Source organism: Hypanus sabinus, chromosome 21 (genome assembly GCF_030144855.1).
Source record: "Hypanus sabinus isolate sHypSab1 chromosome 21, sHypSab1.hap1, whole genome shotgun sequence".
Lineage (NCBI taxonomy): Eukaryota > Metazoa > Chordata > Chondrichthyes > Myliobatiformes > Dasyatidae > Hypanus > Hypanus sabinus.
In genome coordinates this window covers 54706133-54729521 of record NC_082726.1, presented here as the reverse complement: position 1 = coordinate 54729521, position 23389 = coordinate 54706133, and positions in this window count along the sequence as shown.

The following is a 23389-nucleotide window of genomic DNA, read 5'->3' as shown; positions in this document are numbered from 1 at the left end:
TCACCAATGTCCCTCTCAAAAGAACGATCATCGTGTTCATGTCCAAGACAATCGGTGGCACAGCGCTGCAGTGGATAACGCTGCTTCCCTGCACCTTGGTTTGACCATGACCATGTCTGTGCGGAGTTTGCATGTTCTGCCTGTGATCTGCATGAGCTTTCTCTGGGTGCTCCAGTTAACCGTAACTTACCGCTTCGTGTAGATTACTAGTAAAATGAAAAGGTATTGGTAGATTATTGTCATACGAGATACAGCAAAGATCTTAGGTTTGCAAGTCATCCATATGGATCATTTCAATATGCAAAAACACAAGGGGAAATTAATATGGAGAAGGAGAGGTGCATTATTAGGATTGGTCTCATGGAAACCAGCATAGATTCAATGGGCCAAATGGCCTCCTTCAGTGCAGTTGTAAGAAGAGAGTATGTAAACTGATTCTCCCAGTGCAGCAGTAATGGGAAGTCACGTTATGAGCTACCCTGCATTTCAGGCAGGATGGTAATCCTGGCCCTAATGCTAACCTTTTGATTTTATGCCCACATTCTTAGCAACCAATCCTCCACTGACTGCACTTTTTGAGAAATTACCTTGCATTTAATTTATTCATTTTAAAGTCAAGCTGAGTTGATTGTTATCTGCAACAGTATATGTATACACAGGTGCAATGAAAAACTTATTTGCAGCAGCATTTCAGGCACACAGCAGCAGATAAACAGCATTCAGAAGAAAAATAAATTATATGCAATTTTCACAGGAGCACAATAGAAATAATCTATTTTAGTGCAAAGTGGTCATAGTGCTGCTATATGGAGGTAGTGATTAGGTTTGTGCAGTTTAGTTCAAGAATGGAATGGTTGAAGGGAAGTAGCTATTCTTGGACCTCATGGTGTGGGACTTCATGCTTCTGTCCCTCCTGCCTGATAGTAGCAGCAAGAAGATAGCATGGCCAGAATGGTGGAGGTCTTGTAACGCTACAGGTTGTGCTTATATAAATGAATATTGGTTGTCCACCCCACTCTCCTCCACCAAGTTTTTCTTATGAAGATGGTGGCAAACCCATGGTCACCCCGACACTGGAATATTTCAAAGTAGAGGAGGGAATTTCTCCCCAGTGATCTGACTGATCTTTATTGCTCAAGCCACATAGGTAAAATTAGTTATTAAAATACTATTGGAATCTTGCTGTGTTCTACCTGGCCTCCACGCTTCCTACATGACACCAGTAACTGTCCTTCACAAGGTATTTCAGTGACTTTTAGAATCCATTGGATGACCTGAGGATGTAGAAGGTGCTATACAAATGCAAGGTTGCTGGCCAGTGGTCCTGGGTTCGAATCTGGCCGACTTCTTGCATGCTTGCCATCCGTGCTGGTTTGAGTGTTGAGCTAGCAACTCGGCCTCATAAAAAACAGACAAATGCTAAAGAAATGTTAAGGATTCCGCCCGATGCATCACAAGACACAAAGAGGAGCACAAGTGCAAGGTAATGAGATCTTCTGGGATAGCATAGTGTTTACTTCCCACTCTCTCAGAGATGCTCTTCAGCATTCCACTGTTATAGCTCATGGTTATTTGAGTTACTGTTGCCTCCCTGTCAGCCTGAACCAGTCTGTCCATTCCCCACTGACCTCTCTCATTAACAAAGCACTTTTGCCTGCAGAACTGCCGCTTACTGGATGTTGTTTGTTTTTTGCTCCATTCTCTGGAAATTCTAGAGAACATTGTGCGTGAAAATCACAGATTAGCAGTTTCTGAGATACTTAAAATACAAACTTAGAGAGGTCATGTTGCAACTCTACAAATCTCTGGTGAGACCGCACTTAGAGTATTGTGTTCAATTCTGGTCACCTCATTATAGGAAGGATGTGGAAGCTATGGAGAGGGTGTAGAGGAGATTTACCAGGATGTTGCCTGGATTGGAGAACAAGTCATATGAAGCAAGTTTAGCAGAGCTGAAACTTTTCTCTTTGGAGTGTAGAAGAATGAGAGGGGACTTGATAGAGGTCTGCAAGATTATGAGAGGCATAGATAGGGTGGATAGTCAGTGCCTGTTTCCCAGGGCACCAATAGCAAACACCAGAGGGTGTAGGTACAAAATTAAGGGAGGGGTGTTTAGAGGAGACATCAGGGGTAAGTTTTTTACACAGAGGGTTGTGAGTGCCTGGAATGACTTGCCAGGGATGGTGTTGGAGGCTAAAACATCAGGGGTATTTAAGAGCATCTTGGACAGGCACATGGATGAAAGAAAAATGGAGGGTTATGGGGTAGTGTGGGTTTAGTACTTTTAAAAAAAAAATATGGGTTGGCACAACATGGAGGGCTGAAGGGCCTGTACTGTGCTGTAGTGTTCTATGGTTTTATGGTACCCTGTCTGGCACCAACAATCATTCCATGGTCAAAGTTACTTAGATCACATTTCTTCCCCATTCTGATATTTGGTCTGAACAACAACTAAATCTTTTGACCATGTCTGCATGATTTTATGCGTTGAGTTGCTCCCACATGATTGGCTGATTAGTATTTGCATTAATGAGCAGGTGTACCTAATGAAGTGGCCACTGAGGGTATAGTGGGTAAATGCAAAATTTGGGTGTCAAAGTGTTAAAATCACTCACTACCGATGCCAATGACAGGAAGTGTTAACCCAGTATATTTGTCCCTCACCTGTGAGATTTAGCTGGTATAAAATCCTGGTCTGGGGCATGTTCCCAGCTTTGGCATTGCAGGGAAGTTAATTAATATGGTCTTGTTGCACTTTGGTCCCAGCCTGCAGGAAGCCGCACAATTCCGGCAGCTGAATCAGAATGAATGCCTGAGTTGACATCTGCTGCCTTTATTAGACTACGAGTTAATGAAAGACTCCCTCAGTAGGAAATTATATCAGCCACTTAGATACTCAGTGGCACCAGGAGAGATCATTCTCTTGCCTCGACTAATTAGCCCTCCCATCAATTGCTTCTTCTCCTTCCCCCTGATTTGGCCCTCACAGTAGACGTGTGGTACCTGTATATGATGTAAGGAAACCTTCAGGCCATCGATCGACAAGCAGCTAACGCACAGTCTCCCCCAGGTTAGTGAGTCCCTGGATCTCATGTCCATATGGGCAGGAGGCTCAAGAGCCAGTGATCGCTCACCCCACCCCACCAGTTGGCAAGTCCTGAGGGGCAGGACTGTGCGAGGTGAGAGGTTGAGGCCCAGGAAGTAAAAGTCAAGTTCCGTGATCTCATCTGATGTTCTCAATATTTATTAGTATTCTTTTTTTCTTTTTGTAATTGCACAGGTTGTTGTCTTTCGCACACTGGCTGAATGCCCAAGTTGCTGTGGTCGTTCATTGATTCTATTATAGATATTATTCTATTATGGATTTATTGAGTATGCTTGCAAGAAAATGAGTCTCAGGGTCGTATATGGTGACATTCGTGACCTTTGATAATGACCTTACTTTGAGCTTTGGGGCTGATATCCTGAGGTCAAAGCCCAAGGTCCAGGTCTGAGGATAGACGAGTTAGAAGCCTGACGGTCAAAGCCTCTGGGTCAGTGTGTCTGGAGGTCTGAAGTCTGCAAGTCCAGGCCAGGAACAGGAGGTTGGAGGCCCGATGACGGTGAGTCTGACAGTCAGTCAGATGGTCAGAGCCCCGAAGGCAGCCTGTGTTGGGGCTGGAGGTGAGTGTGAGCGTTTTGCAGGGTGGGAAAGAGGCTTGCGTTGTTCTCCTTGTTTTTCTTTTGCTATTGTGAGTTCTGCGGCCCCCAGCACGTCCTTAAGTTCAAAGTTCAAAGTAAATTTATTATCAAAGTACATATATATCACCATACACAACCCTGATATTTGTTGTTTGTAATGTAAACAACACAGTTCACTGTGAGTTTTGATGTACATGTGATTAAAAAAATGAACCTGAGAACACTAAGATGTTACTTATGTCTCAGGGTAGGGCTTGAACCCACAACCTCCTGTTTGAAATGCAGCAGTACTACACTAGGCAGGTCAGTGCTTTTTATTTACTTATTTTATTGTATTCAGAGATACAGCGCAGAACAGGCCCTACAGCCCAGCAACCCACATATTTAATTCTACCGTAATCACGGGACAATTTACAAGACTGATTAACCTACTAATCTGTACATCTCTGGAATGTGTGGAGGAAGCTGGAACACCCGGAGGAAACCCACGGGGCGAATGCAGGAAATCCAGTGCCCTGAGCTGTAATAGTGTCATTCTGACTTCTACGCTACCGTGGCTGATCGCTGATCTGTGATGGTTTATGGAAACATAGAAACTCTTTGAGTGTGTCATCACTGAGTTAATGGAGGGGAGAGGAGGGAATGTTGTCACTGAGGCCAAGAGCGATCTTAATGAAGAGTGAAGAAGGCTTGAGGGGTGGTGAGGCCAACACTCAATCTGAGGAGTCTGTTTCCCAAGCACTTTCCGGAAAAAAAAAAGTCTAATTATAATCCAAATGGCTCTGACAGTCAGTGAAGTCTTTATAAGCCCCTTCTTAGCCAATGAACTTGACACATATTTCCATGTCATGTTTTCAATATGAGTTCCGAGGTGACTGATATGAGCAGAGGAGCAGGAGGGTTAGTTTGAGGCGTTGCACTCCTATTGTTTACGCTGACTCTCATTGTGCTTCTGTCACAAGGCTCAGAAGGTCCAAAGGTTTAAGGTAAATGTATTATCAAATTACATACATATACAGTATGTCCTGTACAAATTCTGTACACAATACCCTCAGATTCATTTTCCTGCAGGCGTTCACAGTAGAACAATTAAGTACAGTCGAATCATTGAAGAACTACACACAAAGATGGAGAGGCAACCAACGCACAGAAGACGACAAACTTTGCAAACACAAAGGCAACCCAACAATAAATAGATAACCAAACTGAGAGCATAAATTGTAGAGTCTTTGAAAGTGAGTCCATAGATTGTGTTCAGTGATCAGGTCAGTGTTGAGGTGAGTGAAGTTATCGAGCCTGATGATTGTAGGATGCAAGCTGTTCCCGAACGTGGGGGTGTGGGATCAAGGGCTTCAGTAACCCCTTTCCAATGGCAGCAGCGAGAAGAGAGCATGGCCCAGATGTTGGGTGTCCTTGAAGAAATAGGTTCAGTGCTCTCAACAATCTAATAACAATTAGATCATCCATTCCATCGATTTTAAGTGAGGGATACTTACTGAGATTAACACTGGAGATAATCCTCTGGTTTAAATGAAATAATGCTGTGAAGATTTCTAAATTCAATTGAGGTAGAGAATGACTCTGCATCTGAGACCGATTTGCTTTTTCTTCTTTCACAGTTTGATAAAGGGCCTCAGAAAGGAAACAGTATTTCATTCTCCACAGGCGCTGCCTGACCTGCTAAGTATTATTATTTCAGATTTGCAGCATCTGCAGTTTTATTGATTTTTCATTGTTCTTGATTAGACCAGGCCTGGAGTGCTGCATACAGGCCTGGAGAAAATATAATGAAAAGAATGCGGAGGCTGAAGAGAGAACATTTCAGTGATTAGGCAAGAAGTGAGGGCATACACTTCAGGAACAGTCTGTGCCGTCTCCCTTGAGGATGACTAATTGAGGTCTTTAAAATTATGGATTGGATGCAGAGAGAACATTTCCTCTTGTGGGGAAGAGCAACTATAGTTCATTGATATAAATTGTCCTCAAACAAAACTCAGAAGAAACTATATTCATTGCACGGTGGGATTGCAGAGTTCATGCTCAGAGCAATTGGCTTAAGCAATCAAGCGGGCCTTTTCCACTGACACTGGGCGAGACTACAGTTAGAGGTCATAGGTTGAGGGAGAGTGGTGAAATACTTAAGGGGAACATGAGGGGGAACTTCATTCAGAAGGTGAAGGGAGTGTGGAATGAAATGCCAGTGGAAGTGGTGGGTGCAGGTTTGACCTCAGGATTTAAAAGAAATTTGGATAAGCACATGGATGGGAGGGGTAAGGAGAGCTATGGTCAGCTGCAGGTCAATGGGACTTGGAAGAATAATAATTCAACAGAGACTAGATGGGCTGAAGGGCCTGTTTCTGTGCTGTAGTGTTCTATGACTCTATTAATACTTCTCAAGAACTCAAGGGGCTGGACAAGCACTTGAACCAAGAGGGGATTAGAGGATAATGCTGATAGGTAGGTGAGGAAAAAAGTGAATCTGATGGAGTAAATGGCCTCCTTCTGTGCTGTGTATGTTATACAAACACAACATTCACTGATGGTGCTAAGAGGACCAGTCTGGACTTTAATGGTCTCCTAAAGTAATGCTGTATCATAAGATGGTGTGTCAATCCTTGTGTAAATGTAGATTCATGTGTTGGTATCAGTGTCATTGAGGTGGGAAATGCAGAAGAGTACAATAACATCACAATCCAACCACTCTATTCATGGTCAAGCTGTTAAGGTTAGAGCATGGGTGGAGACCCTTGAGCCTATTACTCGTGCTAATCCTTCAAAAACCCATCTGCAGGAAAACCATTTTATTCTCCCCATTGGATTGTAATTTGGTCCCTGGGACAAGAATTTGTAGCGGTTCTCCATTTCTCCTTCAGTCTTTTAATTTCACCATAGCCCACCTCCCCAACCCCAAGCACCTCCTCTTAAGATGCTCTTAAATCTTCAGAATCAGGAATTCAGCATCTGTGGGAAGAAATAGTAACAGGGAAAGGGAGGAATGAATCAATTTAAATTGTACAGAAGGTGTGAAAGGGATAGATGGGAGAAAGGGAATACGAGGATATAGACATTTGGTTAGGTAGGTGGAGTGGACATGCTTGGAAGGATAAGGGTCAAACAGAGGCAAATGAGACTAGTTCACAACTCTTTAGTCAGCACAAATGAGTTGGGTCAGAGGGTCTGTTTCCGTGTTGTCTAATTCAATGACTATGACTAGTCCAATATCTCTGATACAGTGTTGATAACCTGTAGATTTTTCACAGCCGTGATCTATATGCCCATGCAGGTGGACTAGGCAACAGGTTCAACTCGTGAGTATGCACATTCCAGCTAATTAGTGTTCTGTTATGATGGTATTTAACTCCCTTCTTTTCATTCTAGTTATATCAAGACTTGACTAAAAGCATAGCAACGTTTACACCCCGCTTGCTATCATCCTTTTCCAGCAAAGAAGACTATTGTTTCAATAGTCGCGGTCAAGAAGCAGTATTCATTTTGTATTAATTATTGCTTCCAGCTGTAGTGTTGGTGTTAACTTACAGGTCGAGAGTTTTAGTTAACAGTCCTGTTGGGCCAGCATTTAATGTTTTCTTTTACTTCAAATTCTGCAACAATTCTTATTAGAGTCAGTGAACTGTTGACCCACTTCAGCGTCTCTCTCTCTGCACTCGGGCCGTATCCAAAAGTTTTGACAGATGAAGTCATCCTTTTGATAGTTAAATGAGCACAGAGTGATGTGGATGACGTGGAATAAGCTTGACTTCAGCCTGCTTCCTCAGCTATTTCCGTACATTTGAACTACCTGAAATTAAACATTGGTATGGCATCAAATTGGAGCTTTTCAATGTCAGACGAGTACAGACCCAGACAAGCTCGGTATGGTGATTTGCATAACGCTTTTTTGCATTGCACTGTCCCACTTGTCTCATCTTTCTTTTTGTATCCTAGCACTAGCTACAGGAGAATGAGAATATCCATGGCGGCAATAGTTAATGGGCAGGAAATAGAATAAATACTGTACATTGCATTTGATGTGAAACACACAGCTCTCATTAGAAGCTGCTCACCTGAGCTTCCTGTGACAGTTGTAAAGGATAATTGATGGAAAATCATTGAATCCAGAGACCAACAAATAATAGGGGATACGTTTACCAACAGGCTATGAGACAGAGGCTGGTGTGATACCCACTTCTTAAGCTCATTTATCAGTTGCTGTTTATGTCAAGTAGTATAAACCCTCCAGAATTCAATCCCCTGCCCACATCTCCTACACGGAACAGACTTTGCCAAACATTACAAAAACAACAAATTTTATCTTGAAAACTTGAAATCCAAAGACCCCACAAGAATTTTACAGTTAGACCCAAAGTCTTGGGACATCCTTTGCCTCTGTTAGGGTGTATTCTGGAATTAGTATATATAGCAACTATTAAGTTCAACAGCAGTCGTTCTTCAGATTGAAATGTAGATTGTAGATTAAATTTAAAATGCAGCTCAGAGCAAAAGCCTTCCTGGAACTGCAGTTTGGGGTCAATTATAACCCAGGAAACATCTACTCACAAGGTGGAGGAGGAGGTGATTAACACTCATTTTGGGTGCCTGGAACGTGGGTATGATGGAAGAGATGTTTGAAAACTACATGTAATTCAAAGGAAGCATTGTAGATATATTATAATTATAGAATTGACATTAGTTCTTTAGCATATAGCAATGTCATGTGATATTGGGTTCCGCAGGCTTCTTCTACCAAGAGTGTCTCAAAATGATGCCTATTGCTCGTTTTTGCTGAATAAAACACTTCTATATCCACTAGCTTTAGTGCCTTTCCAGTGACTTTGTTCACGTCACAACACCTCCAACAATGACTTCAACAGCAGCAGATTTGGAGACAAGATGTGAACAATGTTCAAAGTTCAAAATAAATTTATTGAAGTACATACATGTCATCATGCATGTTGTCCCCATTCTGACATTTCTCTAAACAACAACTGAACCTCTTGACCATGTCTGCATCCTTTTATGCATTGAATTGCTGCCACATGATTGGCTGATTAGATATTTGCATTAATGGTGTACAGGTGCACCTAATAAAGTGGGCTCTGAGGGCATTTTATGAATAAAATATATTCTTGATAAATAATGATGAACTATATAGATAGATAGATTCCAAAGGAAATGACAGTGTCACAGTAGTATTACAAGTGCACAGATATATAAATATACAAATGTTAGAAGGGAAGTAAGAAAGAATAAAAAATAAGTTACTTCAAACAGTCTAACAGGAGGGTTTGTCAATTCCTTGGGTATAGGTTGACTCATTACAGAGCCTAATGGCTGAGGGTCAGAATGACCTCATGTAGCGCTCTTTGGAGAAACACAGTTGTCTTAGTCTATTACTAAAAGTGCTCCTCTGTTCAGCCAAGGTGACATGCAGACAGTGAGAAATATTGTCCAGAATTGCCAGGATTTTCCGTAGGGGCCTTTGATCTACCACAACCTCCAATGTGTCCAGTTTGATTCCTATAACAGAGCCAGCTTTTCCAATCATTTTATTGAGCCTGTGACATCACCTGTGTTGATGCCATTGCCCCAGCACACCACCATTGTACTGGTGACAACAGAGAGGTAAAACATGTGAAGGAGAGGTCTGCATACTCCAAATCTGTTTTTACCTGCCCTGATGAAGGGCCTTGGTGTGAAATGTCAGCTGTACTCTTTTCCATAGATGCTGCCTGGCTTGCTGAGTTCCTCTAGCATTTTGTGTGTATACCTCAGTTTCCTCAGGAAGAAGAGGTGACTGGCCCTTCTTGCACACAGCCTCTGTGTGCTCCTCTCAAGTTGTTATCTAGGTGCACCCCCAGGTACCTGTAGGTCCTCACCACATCCATGTCCTCACCATCAGTAGTAATAGGGAGCATTGCAGGCTTAGTCTTCCTAAAGTCCATCATCATCTCCTTTGTCTTACTGATATTGAGCTGGAGATGATTCAGCTTGCACCATTTGACAAAATCCTCCACCAGGGCCCTGTGTTCATCCTCCCATCCTCCCTTTATACACCCAACTATTGCTGAGTCATCAGAGAATTTCTGCTGATGACATGACTCAGTGTTGTATCTAAAATCCGAGGTGTACGGAGTAAACAGGAAGGGAGACAATACAGTTTCTTGTGGGGCCCCAGTGCTGCTTATAGCCATGTCTGATACACAGCTCTGAAGCTGCACAAACTGTGGCTTGCCAGTCAGGTAGTCCGTTATCCAGGATAAGATGGAAGTGCCAACCTGCATTGAATGGAGCTTTTCCCCCAGCAATGAGGGCTGTATGGTATTGAAGGCTCTTGAGAAATCAAAAAACATGGTCCTCACAGTGCTGCCCTGCTTATCCTGGCTCTGTTCACCATCAATCCAATGTGCTCCTGATAGGCAAACTGCAGGGGATTGAGGGCTGATCTGACCAGGGGTCGGAGGTGAGCCAGGACCAGCCTCTCTCGGGTCTTCATGACGTGTGAGGTCAGGGCCACTGGACAGTGGTCATTCAAGACTTTCGGTTGGCCCTTCTTGGGTGCTGGGACCACACATGACGTTTCCCACACAGTTGGGACCCTTTCCAGGCTGAGACTCAGAATGAAAATGCACTGGAGAACTCCACACAGCTGTTCAGCACACTCCCTCAGGACCTTGGGGTTCAGACCATCTGGTCCCAATGCTTTGCTGTGTCCGAGTTTCCCCAGAGCCCTTCTCACCTGCTCAGTAATGAAGGTGAGTCCATGATGACTGGGGAGCTGGTGGGAGGTGGGGGCTGGGGGAGGTGAAGATCAGGATGATAGCAGTAGGTATGTGGAGTTGAGGATGGTCAGCGCAGGGCAGGGAGGGGATGTACTCCAATGAAGGAGAACCAATATCTTTTGATATTCAGGATATTTCCTTCAGGAAAACCTTGATATGATTTCTCTCTCTGAAGATGAGGCATAGAGTGTGATAACAAGTGAATTCCAAGGTAGAAATGGCTCTGGAGATTTAAAAGACCACCTTTGTCTTACACAAAGTAATACTACTTTAGAGAGTTGCAAATGCTGAAGCCCCTCTGAAATTTAGCTCCATCTATACATTTGCACAAGCCAACTTCGCGCTTGTGATTTCTTTGGGTTCAGCTGACATACGGCTGGACTGATCAAAATGTCATCACTTTCCTCATCCAGGCCTCACAGAGCATTGGGTAGTTCTACTCCAAGGAAATGCCAAAGTCAAGTGAACGTGAAAGTACAGGAGAAGAGGGGCTTTGTAAATGAATAAACCCTCACATGTTCTTCAAGTCAGTGGGGACAAAAGCTGGGACAGCAGAACAGTTTCACCGGTCTACACTTCCGTCTTAAATGATGGAGTGACCATGACAGCGTTTCATCATGGGCATCCTTGTGAAAAATGCTCAAGCACATAGCTCACAACCCAAAAAGGCAGCAAAACTGGTCTTGCTGACACCCCCAGGTCATGAAAATGCAATTAAATTTCAAAAATCCTAGATCCTCACATGCTAGGTTCATATAATCCTGCGAAGACATTTCTGAATGAAAGTGAGGACATAAGATATCCTAAATAAACTAACTGCATCTACTGGGCAAGGTAACAGACATAAATTGCATTCATTTTCACAGACCCAAAGTTACCTTTGGTTTGAATCCAAAATTACAACATAGCAACTGACTGTTTCCAATTACCCACAATTACTGACAACACAGACATCAACATCACATCAGAGGAAACACGGGAGTAGGCATATGGAGAATGCCCATGGGGAGAGAATGATGGTTGGGACAATGCTGGACCACTTTTTCCCTCTTCCCCCCCCCCCCCCTTCACATTATGAACTTTAACAACGAGAATGAAAACACCTAGATGTATAACTGACTTGAATATCTGGAAAGACCCATCATACCCATCGCCCAGGAAGACTGGAAGATAGAGATAAAAGATTACCTTTGTTTGTTACATGCACATCGAAATGTACAGGGAAATGTGTCGTTTGCATGAATGACCAACACTATCCAGGGATGACTTGGGGGCAGCCCACAAGTGTCACCGTGATTCTGGCACCAACATAGTAGGCTCACAACCCACTAAACTAACCTGTACATCTTTGGAATGTGGGAGGAAACCAGAGCACCTGGAGGAAATTCATTTCATCATGGGAAGAATGTAAGATCTCCTTCAGACAGCAGAGGGAATTCAACCCTATTCTATGAGGGTGTAAAGCGCTGTGCTAATTACTAAACTACCATGTCATGAAGTTTCACTGTGTATTACTTGTTCAAGTCTAGTCAACACACTGAAAACTCTGTAGAGTTGTTATGAGGCCAATTTTAATGGTCAACCCCACATTACCCAACATTGGTGAGTCATCAGACACAAACAAACCAGACTGGAAAAGGTTGGCAGTTTATCCCCCTTAAAAGATATTTGTGAACAGATTAGTTTATTTAACAAACCAATAATCCTGCTGTCATTAAAGCTACCTACTCATTTTTAAGCCTACTTAATAATTATTAAATTGAATTCTAGTTCATCAGCAGCTAAAGATGAATTTCAAGTAAGTTATTTATCTCCATCTATGAAATACTAATTTGACAATTTAACCAATGCTTCACCAACATATGTTCTATTAACACATTACTTTAGAGAGTAATAACATAATTTGTCAATATTTGAACCCCCAACAATAGTCTTTAAGTTACATTACTTCCAGCAATGAAATATTCAGCACATTTGTCAACTCTTTTAAAGACTACTTTTTGTACAGAATATACAGAAAGGTGCCTATTGTTTAGATAATGTCGTGTCTACCTACCACTTGGTTTAAGCCCTAGAGCTAAAACACAAGAGAATTAAAATTGCAAGGAAAATTTTAATATGATGCTGTGTTTTTTTTTGCTAAAAATAAGAGCAGTTATACTCAGCTCTGCTTCTCAACCTGGAAAGTATTTTCAGACAATTCATTCCTATCTGTAAGCTCAGTAGAGCCAGGCAAAAACCTGCAGACAAGACCCCATGAGGTGAGACAAGGGCCAGATGCTGCACTGAGCTCCTTCTCATCACAGCATTTGGATAACACATCTGTTTTTCTCCATGACGCTGTGAGCCAGACTCCTGCTGTAATGTGCACAGGGTCAGTGCTGACCACTGGAGCGGCAGGAAAGGATTCAATTGACCGGTTTTACAAAGTGAACTTTTCCACAGAGTAGAATCGTCATTTGGCTCTTTAATGTTTAAATAAAGGCCAATACTGGGTCAACAACAATAATCAAACCCTGGCAAGGATCAAAATCAATTTGGGTAATCAACGATCTAAAGTGATTCAATTGAGTCTCTTCCTGTGCCATGCTCTGCACTCTGTGTTCACTGATGTAGCCTCTACATTGTCGGGGGTACAAGACAGACTGGGTGGATGGAGAACACCTTCCACTCAAAGGTGACCCAAGTTCCCAGTCACCTGCCTCTTTAACCTATCATCCCATTCTCCTCAGAAAGGAATGAACTGTCAACCTTTTAGCTGAGACTCTTCATCAGGGCTCGAACCAAAGTGTCAACCGCTTGTCCCTTTCCCTAGATGCTGCCTGACATGCCGAGTTCCTCCAGCACTTTGTATGTGCTGCTCTGGATTTCCAGCACCTGCAGAATCTCTTGTGTTTATCCCATTCTCTTTTCCATCTATACCTTCTTGCAGTGTTCTAACACAAGTTTGAGGAAGGGCATCTCATCTTCAGGATTCAAGGTTGAATCTGATTGTTTCAGATGACCAGTCTCTTGTATCTCAGATGGTCTGATGTCCTCTCATCTGAAGCTTTTGATTGCATCAATCTCTTCTGGTTCTGCCCTATCACAGACTGCCCCTTCTGTTTCCCCATCTGGTACTCTGACATCCTGCCTGAACTGTTTACTGTTTTTTCACTGACTCTTGCCTCCTTGTTACACAAGTTAAAAACACAAGAGATCCTGCAGATGCTGGAAACCCAGAGTACAAACACACAATGCTGGAAGAACTCAGCAGGTCAGTTCTGATGAAGGGTCTCTGCTCAGATTGTTGGCTGTTTATTCATTCCCATAGATGCTGTCTGACTTGCTGAGTTTCTCCAGCAATTTTGTGCGTGCTACACAAGTTAAATTCTTTCTACAGTGTTCATTTCCAACATTCCTCAGTTCTCATGAAGGGCCATTGACCCAAAAGCTTCCTCTACCGGATGCTGTCTAATCTGCTGAGCATTTCTACCTTTTCTTATTTTATAGACCAGGAGAAGCACATCATGCTAACAGGCCTTCAGCCCACAAATCAATGCTGCCCATCAAGCACACATTTACTCTTAGTCCCATATTTTTCATTCAATTTTCCCCTTAACCCCTCACAGTTTTTAATTACCTACACATTAGGGACAATTTACAACAGACAATTAGCCTCCCAGTCTTTTATGTAGAATATACAACAATACAGTACAGGTCCTTCGACCCTCAATGTTGTGTGAACATTTTAACCTACTAAAATCAATCTAACCCTTCTCTCCGACATAACACATCATTTTTCTATCATTCATACACCTATCTAAGAGTTTCTTAAATCCCCTTAATATATCTGTTCCTACCACCACCCCTAGCAGGGTGTTCCACACATTCACCACTCTTTGTGTACAGAACTTGCCTCTGATATCCCCACCCCTCATATGCTCCTCCAATCACCTTACAAACTATGCTTCTCAGTATTATCCATTTCCTTCCTGGGGGAAAAGTCCCTGGCCATCCACTCAACCTATGCCTCTTTTCATCTCGTACACCTCTATCAAGTCACCTGTCATCCTCCTTCATGACAAAGGGAAAAGTTCATTAATTTTAATTAATGATTTCCAACTCATTACAGGCATCAATAAAAATAAAGCATGTGTTTAATGTTCCTGCTTATTAGGTTAAGGTTTGATAGGCAATTTAAAATCATCCAATCAGCGAGGGAACTGGGATTAAAAGGCTTAGTGTGATTGGACATGCTCAAGACCAACGGCTTGAGCTTGGCAATGGTAAAGTTGAAGGTCAGGTGATGAGGCAGCTGCCAATAGCAGCAAGTGGATGCATTGAGACAAAGGTGTCCATAAACAAGACAGTGAAGGTGAGTAGGCTTAAGCAGCAAAAAGATTATTATAAACTAGTGTGAGGTAGTAAGCTGTTTAAGGCATAGCATCAGATTTTATATCCCAAAAGAGGAATTTATCACCTCTGTTTAGTTCCCCTCCTCTTTCCCCTTCTATTGTCCACTGCCCTGTCCCATTAGATTCCTTCTTCTTCAGCTCTTTACCTCTTCCAACTATTCCCCTCCCAGCTTCTTACTTCATTCCCTCTCCTCCACCCACCTTACCCTCTCACCTAGTCTCATCTATTCCACTTCTACTCCTTTCCCTCCCTCTATCTTCTTATTCTGGATTTTGTCCCTTGCTTTCCAGTCCAGATGAAGGGTCTCACCCCAAAAAGTTCACAGTTCATTCCCCTTTGTAGATGCTGCCTGATTTCCTGAGTCCTTCCAGCATTTTAAGACCATAAGATGTAGGAGTCCATTGAGTCTTCTCTGCCATTCCACCATGGCTGATTTGTTATCTCTCTCAACCCTGCCTTCTCCACGGAACCTCTCTCTCCATCTGTCTGTTTTGTTTTAAGCTTGTTGGCACTCAGCTTAGTGGTGCATTTCTGCTACCTTCTGCTCCGGAGTGTGTGATAGACTCACATTCTAAATCCCTTCACCCAATCTCACACACACATACCCTAACCTACACTTTATCCTCCCATCTTTAGCCATCCTAGTACCCTATTCCTGTTTATCCATCATATCCTATAAAAAAACCCTGTAACCCTTAAGAAAGCTAAAAACACCCTGACCTGTGCTCTCACCCATGCTCAGTAATCCTTTCAATGTGAATTCCTGAACCCCCAATTCCCTTAGATTAATTCTCATCACTCTCTGTATCCCATACTTCCTGCAACTCAGAACTACATGTTCTACTGACTCCTCTTCCTGACATTCCTCACACAGTCCTGTGTGGTGTTTCCCTATCAATTTCAATGTTTGGTTTAGTGCACAGTGCCCCAAACTTAACCTAGTCCACATAATTTCCTCTCTTCTGTATCTACTACCTACCCTAGTACCTGCAACACTTTTTTGTATTTGATATAAATGCTTCCCTTTCCACTCCCTGTCCCATCTTTCTTGCCACATTTGGCTGATTTTTTTCCCAGATAACACACTTAACCTCTGCTTTACTGATACTAATGTTCATTTCTATATATTTCTTTCTTTAACACATTCTTTGCCAACTCATCCACCCTCTCATTCCCCTTCACCCCTACATGAGCTGGAACCCATAGAAATTTAACCTGATCACATCCTTTCTTAGATACTGCTCACAGCATTCCAAGTGTGGTCTGAACAACATTGCATCCTTGCTATTTTACTTCAGTCTTCTTGAAATGAATGCTAACATTGCATTTACCTACTCTACCACCTGCTCAACCTGCTGTTTCCTTCCTAATTTCTATTCCCAGCACCCTTCCCCTTCCTCTGATCCTGCTGCAGATATAGAATCTGCCTAAACTGCTCTTTCATTCTTCTGGGCCTCAACCAGGAGAAAATAAGTCAAACTTTCATGACTCAACTCTGCTACTCTGTTGACCCGTCTCAAGCTAGCTTCAAATTCATATGGATTTGTTTCTTGACGAAGCATGAAGTAGTTTAGGTTCAGCCTGTGTTTGGATAAGAGTTTCTCTATATTCCGTGGGTTGTAAAACACTGGCACATTCTACAGAGATAGAGTGGATTGTCAGTGCCTTAATCTGATCAACCATTCTAGTTAGCCCACATCCACCTCTATCTATACTGCACTGTAAACATTATAAACCACTTTTTATAATATTGTTTACATTGTAAGTGCATGCTGGTGTTAATAAGCACTTTAATCCATACCTGTACTACTAACTTTATTTCTATACAACTATTTATTCTGTTTATTTGTTGAATATTATACAGAGGTGGAGGTGGAGTTAAAATGGTGCTAAATGGTGACTCCTTTGCTTCCATCATCGGAAACAGCTCTATTTCCATCTCTAATATCTTTATTTTTCCCTTTCAGGGTTCTTTTGAAGACCCTGACCTGGAATTACACACTGACTTTGGTTTTTTGCGGGAATGGGACTCGTTCTCGGGGTTTCTGGACTGGCTGATGTTCAGCATGCCAAGGGTTCAGCCTGAGAGGTGGCTTGGTGTTTGGAAGTCTAAGATCTCGAGGCTTTGGAGACGGGCAAATCGAGGGTTGGTATCATAGCAGGAGGCTTGTATGTCATCAGGGAGGCCAGAAAATCTTTTGCTGTGGGCCTGAAGACCTGAGATCTTTGCAATCTTCGGGCACAAGGCTCATAAACAGACTTTTGAACGTCATAAACCAGTGGGTTGTTATGTCTCCCGCTCACTGTGAAAATGGGGATCACCTCCCTCTCCCTTATTAGGGAGGGAGAGAATCTTTGGGTTGTGGAATGCCAGATGAATTGCGATAGTCTTAGGTGTAACTGCAAGGTCTGTGACTGCTATTGCTTAGCTCATACGCGTGCTCTGTAGCGGGTGTGCTTTTGTTTTGCCAGTGGGGAGGGAGGGCGGATTGTTACTTGCTGCAGCTTATGTGCTGGACGGGGGAGCTGTGGGGGGGCACTTTAGGGTTCTCACGTTTAACTTTCATTCATTCTTGGGGCATTTCTCTGTTTTCATGTATGTTTTGTGAAGAAAAAGCATTTCAGGATGTATATTGTATACATTTCTCTGACATTCAATTGAACCTTTGAATATTGCCTTTTGTTGCATATCACAGCATATTTCTAATATAAATATATTTGGTGAATAAATTTGATTCTTTATATTTTTCCTAGGGAGGCAATGGTCAACTCCTTAGGACATGTGTTTAAGGTGAGTGGAGGAACAGTTAGGGGAGATGTCAGAGGTAAGTCTTTTCCACAAAGAGTGTTAGGCGGGCATTTGGAACACACTGCCAAGGCTGGTGATAGAAGCTGATACATTAGGGACATTTAAGAGACTTACTGTAGTTAGGCCCATGAATGTAGGAAAAATGGAGGATTACGGGTTATGAAAAAGGGAAGGGTTAAATTGATTGTGCTAGGTTTGTTTCGGTTGGCATGACAGCATGGGCTGAAGGGCCTACACTGTGCAGTACTGTTCTACACTCAGTGACAACTTTATTGGTACTGGAGTGGAACTTGGTGTGGTCTTCTGCTACTGTAGCCCATCCACTTCAGAGTTTGACATCTTGTGGGTTCAGAGATGCTCTTCTGCACATCACTGTTGTAATGTGTAGTACTTGAGTTCCTGTCACCTTCCTGTCAGCTTGAACCAATCTAGCCAATCTCCTCTGACCTCTCTCATTAACAAGGCATTTTCACCCACAAAATTGCCACTCACTGGATGTTATTTGTTTTTCACACCATTCTCTACAAACTCTAGAACAGGGGTTCCCAACCTTGGACCAATACCATCAAGCAAGGGATCCATGAATGCCAGGCTGTCAACCTCTGCTCTTGAGACTTTTGCATGAAAAGTCCAGAAGTTCAGCACTTTCTGAGATACTCAAACCACCCTGCCTGGCACAATATTTATTTCCTGGTCAAAGACACTTGGGTCACATTTCTCCATTCTGATGCTTGGTCTGGACAGCAACTGAACTTGTTGACCATGTCTGCATAATTTTATCCTGTTGAGTTGCTGCCACATGATTGGCAAATTAACAAGCAAGTGTACCTAATAAAGTGGCAATTGAATGTATATTCGAATATTGACCAGAAGTGTTGACTCCTACAACTGAATGTGCCAGTCAATATTACTGCCACTTTTAAAAGAGAACAACCTGTTACTTACTACTTTGTCATCTTACCATGTCTTGAAGGAAAAGGCAGATATAAATGCAATAAAATACTTCTTACTGACTCATCAGAAGACCTTTATAAATTTTAATTTTCTCTGGTGTTCTTTTGATGGGTACCTATTGAATGGAACCAAATCTGTTTGACAGCATTGCGCTTTACTTAGTTTAAAATTAACTGGAAGTATCCATGCATGTCGTTAACATGAAGTGGATTAAGACTTTTTAATCTATATGTTAAATATCTTGGGTTTAGCTGGAGGAACTTTCTTGCAATATACAGGTTGACGTCCAGTCCATCTACCAATGCAAAACAGTTCCCTACTCAAAAAGATAAGTGTTTTCATGAATATAGAGTCACTGAGGATTATTTTGTTTAGAGACACAGCACTATAACAGGTCCGCACTGACCAAATACACCCATGCACACATGTGACCATCTTTGTAAAGTGGGAGGAAACCTGAGTAAATCCATGTGGTCAAGTGGAGAACACACAAATTCCTTACGGACCGTGGTGAGAATTGAACTCAGGCTGCTGAATTATGTAGCATTGAAACAGGCCCATGCCAATGGGGATGCCCCATCTAAGGTATTCCCATTTTGCCAGAGTTTGGCCCATAACTTTCTAATCCTTACCAACTCATGGACTCATCCAACAGTCCTTTAGAAGTTGTTGTTATACCTGTCTGAATCACTTCCTTGAGCAGCTGTTTTCACATATGTCCCTTTGTGTAGCAAAAGACCCTTTACAAAATTCAAAGTTCAAAAGTTCAAAGTACATTTATTATCAAAGTAAGTATTCCTTAAACAATCTTACGATTCATCTCCTTACAGGTAGCTACAGAACAAGAAACCTGTTTTTTAAAAAAAAGACTGACAAACACCCAATGGGGGGAGGGAGAGAGGGAGAAAAAATGGTGCAAAAGCAAGCAAGTAGCATTTGGACCAAAGTGAGTCCTCAGACATGAAGCCTGGAGCAGCAGGAACAGGCCATAGCCTCAGCACAGCGAAGAGCAGCAAGCAGGAACAGCCCCAGCCTTGCCTCTGGTCCTGACACCTGGCCTCCTCAATCCATCTGCCCCAATGCTTAAAGCAGACCTTTATTTATATCCTGTACAGCATGCTTTAAGTGTAATCACTGTTGTATTGAGGTTTGCATGGCTGCCAACTTGCTCTCAACAAATTCCCACAATCAGTGATACAACGGTGACTGGTTCCATTTTGGAAATCACTCGTTAACTACGGGACAGAACTCTGGGAATAACTGCTCTTTTTCACAGCACTGCATGTGACCTAGGGTTTCCAGCTGGCCAATCAAGGTCAAAGTCAAATTTGTTGTCATATGCGTAAGTTTGCGTATGCACAACTACAATGAAAAACTTGCTTATTGCAGCAAGACAGAAACATCATAAAAGCAACATTCACAAGATAAGCATAACATACACCGTTTTTACAAGAAAGAGCACAACTAGAACAAAAAAGTCAATTTTAGTACAAAATAATCAAAATGGTCATAGAAACCTTTAGTATTGGTGTTTTGTGGGCTGGTCAAGAAGCAGATGTCTGAATGGAAGTAGATGTTCCTGAACCTGGTGTTGAGAGACTTCAGGCTTCTGTACTTCCTGCCTAATGGCCGCTGTGAGAAGATAGCTTGGGTCGGATGGTGGGGATCTTTGATGATGGATGTTGCTTTCTTGACTAGCACTTCTGTAGATACTACCAATGATAGGGATAAATTGGGCAGAGCTCCATCATGGGCAGCAGTCTCTCCACCTTCAAAAAGACAGCATCCATCATTAAGGACTCCCATCACCCAGGGCATACCCTCTTCTCATTGCTACCTTTGGGGGGAGGTACAGGAACCTAAAGACACACACTCAATGATTCAGAAACAGCTTCTCCCCCTCTGCCATCTGATTTCTGAATGGACATTGAACCCATGAACACTACTTCATTACTTTTCTCTTTTTGCACTACTTAATTAACTTTTTAAAATATACGTACACATTTTAAAATTTACAAAGCAAATGTCATGACCTAAGCCAGTGTCATTAGACCTGATTCTGAGTCCACTACTCTCTGTAGCATCTTGCATTCCTATGCACATGAATTGCTGCACCACTAATTGCTGTAACGATTCAAACAGTCAAAGTACATTCAGCAGGAGTGCTGGTCTAACGTTGCACCCAAAGAAGCTCGTATAGTGAGGTAATCCTCCAATGCTGCACTGGAGTGTCAGACTAGATACTTGTGCTTGAACTTGTGGAATGAAACTTGATCCACCTCCCCACACCCCACTCCAAGTCCTGGCCTTATGAAGTGTCTTGGCTCGAAACATCAACTGATAATTCCTCTCCTTGTGCTATTGAAGCCCCAAAGTTCTGAGCTCAACCAAGAAATACCCAAGAAGATGAGACAATGTGGGAAGCACCACTTAATAGCTACAAAGCTTGGTTGTCCAACTCAACAAAAGCTTAAGTTTATGGAGCATTTTAAACGTTAATTAGATATGACAAGATCTTTCCTCAAACCAGACTCATGATGATATTGAACCAAAGAATGGATGTTACACCAGGTTGGTAAAATTTGATCTGAGGGAGGCTTTAAGAAATACTTCGAGTGAAAACAGAAGGTGCTGGGAACACTCAGAAGGTCGGTAGCATCTATGGAAAGAACAGAGTCAGCATTTTAGGACCTGCAACATCACATCCGTTTCCCCTACCTGCAAAGTATTTTCTGCATTTATGTTTTCCTTTTGGATCTCTGGAATCTGCAGATTATTTTTATTTACTTGAGAGAGGAGCTTGGTTTTGTGAGGTTATTATTTAAAAATCTTTCCACTTACCTCTATGTTAAATGGACAATCTAGAGAGGTTATCCAATTAGGTAAAGGTAAGATGTTCTTTCTGAGGATCAGACTCTCTTCCCTAGTGTTGGAAGGAGAGTCTTTGGATGTTCTTAAGACACCAAGAAATAGATTCGTGATAAACAAAGGGGCAAACGGTTACCAAGGAAGCCAGGAATATGGATTCTAGCTTCACATTGGTTCAAGAGTAAATGGTTAAAGAGAAACAGTGGTTCTTGAGCTTCATTGTATGACGTTTTAGGCTTCTCCAATGGTAGCTGATAGAAGATGGCATAGCCCAGATGATGAGGATCTCTAATGATGGACATTGCCTTCTGGAGGCAGTGCCTCAGAGATATCAAAGTTAAAAGTTTTAAGTACACTTATTAACAAAGGTATGTATGCAGTCTACAATCCTGGAAATTCACCTTCCCCACAAACAGTCATGAAACAAAGAAAATCCATGGAACCAACCCGTTCAAAGAAGAACATTAAACACCATCCCCCATGTGCAAAGAAAACCAAATAAAAATTAGGAAAAAAATTGAAAACTGAATACAAAACATAAAAGTTGGATTTCTGTATAGTTCAGAGTTCGGAGGGGACAATGAATGTTAAATAGAGGCAGAAAGAATTAGAATAAACTGAGAGGCAGATGGAGTGAGGTGGAGGGTGGGTGGGGAGTGAAGGTTGGAGACAGATACCAGAGGGAGATGAGCAAGAACATCCAGGGCTTCCAGAGCTAAACTCTGATAAGCCAGTGAGAGGGGCAACCGTTAGAGAAGAGGTGAAAGGCAGATAGAACCAGAAGTTTCTGAGAGAAGGAGGAGTGTGTGTATAAGGAAACAGTAATGGGAGGACTGTAGGAGGTGGGTGGAGAAAAGTAAAGGGGGGAATTCCACAGAAAGAGAGGGTTATATAAAATAATTGGGAAAGTCAGTCTTCACGCCATTAGACTACAGGAATATAAGGTGTTCTCTGGTTTGTAATACCTATGGTTTATGTTGAAGGATGCTGGAATGGGAATAGAAGATGGGCACAGAGCACAAGCAGTGACAACTGCAAAGGAAATAAATTATGAATTCAAGGCTTTCCTGAACCACTCACCAAAGCCTCTGTTATTTTTCCTCCCAAATTCTCCTTCAGTCACTAACTCTCCAGAGCATCCCTGCTAGGTTGGAAGCAGTCACATTGTGAAGCACTAAGCTCAGAATAGAAGGAGGAAAATGAAAATCTACTTCAATTCAGAGAAAGAACTGGGGAGGAGGAGGCCCAAGAAGATCTGATAGAGGATTTATGAGAAGATGAGAGGTACAGACAGAGAAAACTGTCGGCATCTTTCTCCCAGGGTCAAAATGTGTGATATTAGAGGACATGCTCTTAAGGTGAGAGGGGGACTTGTAGACCAAGTTTTTATAAACAGTGATGGGTGTCAGGGGCAGTGGTGAAGGTAGATATGACAGAGGCATTCAAGAGGCCCTTAGATGGGCAGATGAATATGGAGAATAGAGCAAAATGGACCATGTGCTGGCAGAAGGGATTAGTTTAATAAGTCAGCATTACCTTGATTAATTTGGCACAACATCATGGGCCAAAGGGCCTGCTCCTGGCTGTATATTCTAAGAAAATAATCTTGCCAATAAACCCACTATCTGTTCTGAATTCAAATGTAATTCTCTACTAATTTTAGCTTTAACTTGTCAGTAAAACGTTCATCTCATCCTGTTCTATTCCATAATTCGAAATGTTTCTCAGCAAGAAGCTAATTGTGGCCTGTAAATTTATAATAATGATATACTTAAACTTAAATAAGATCTTTTCCATTTGAAGTACCTCAAATTGTTTCACATGGTCAATTATTTATAACGTGTCGTGACAGTTATTATGTTCATAATTGCCCTTTGTGCTGGAGCTCTTTAATACAAGT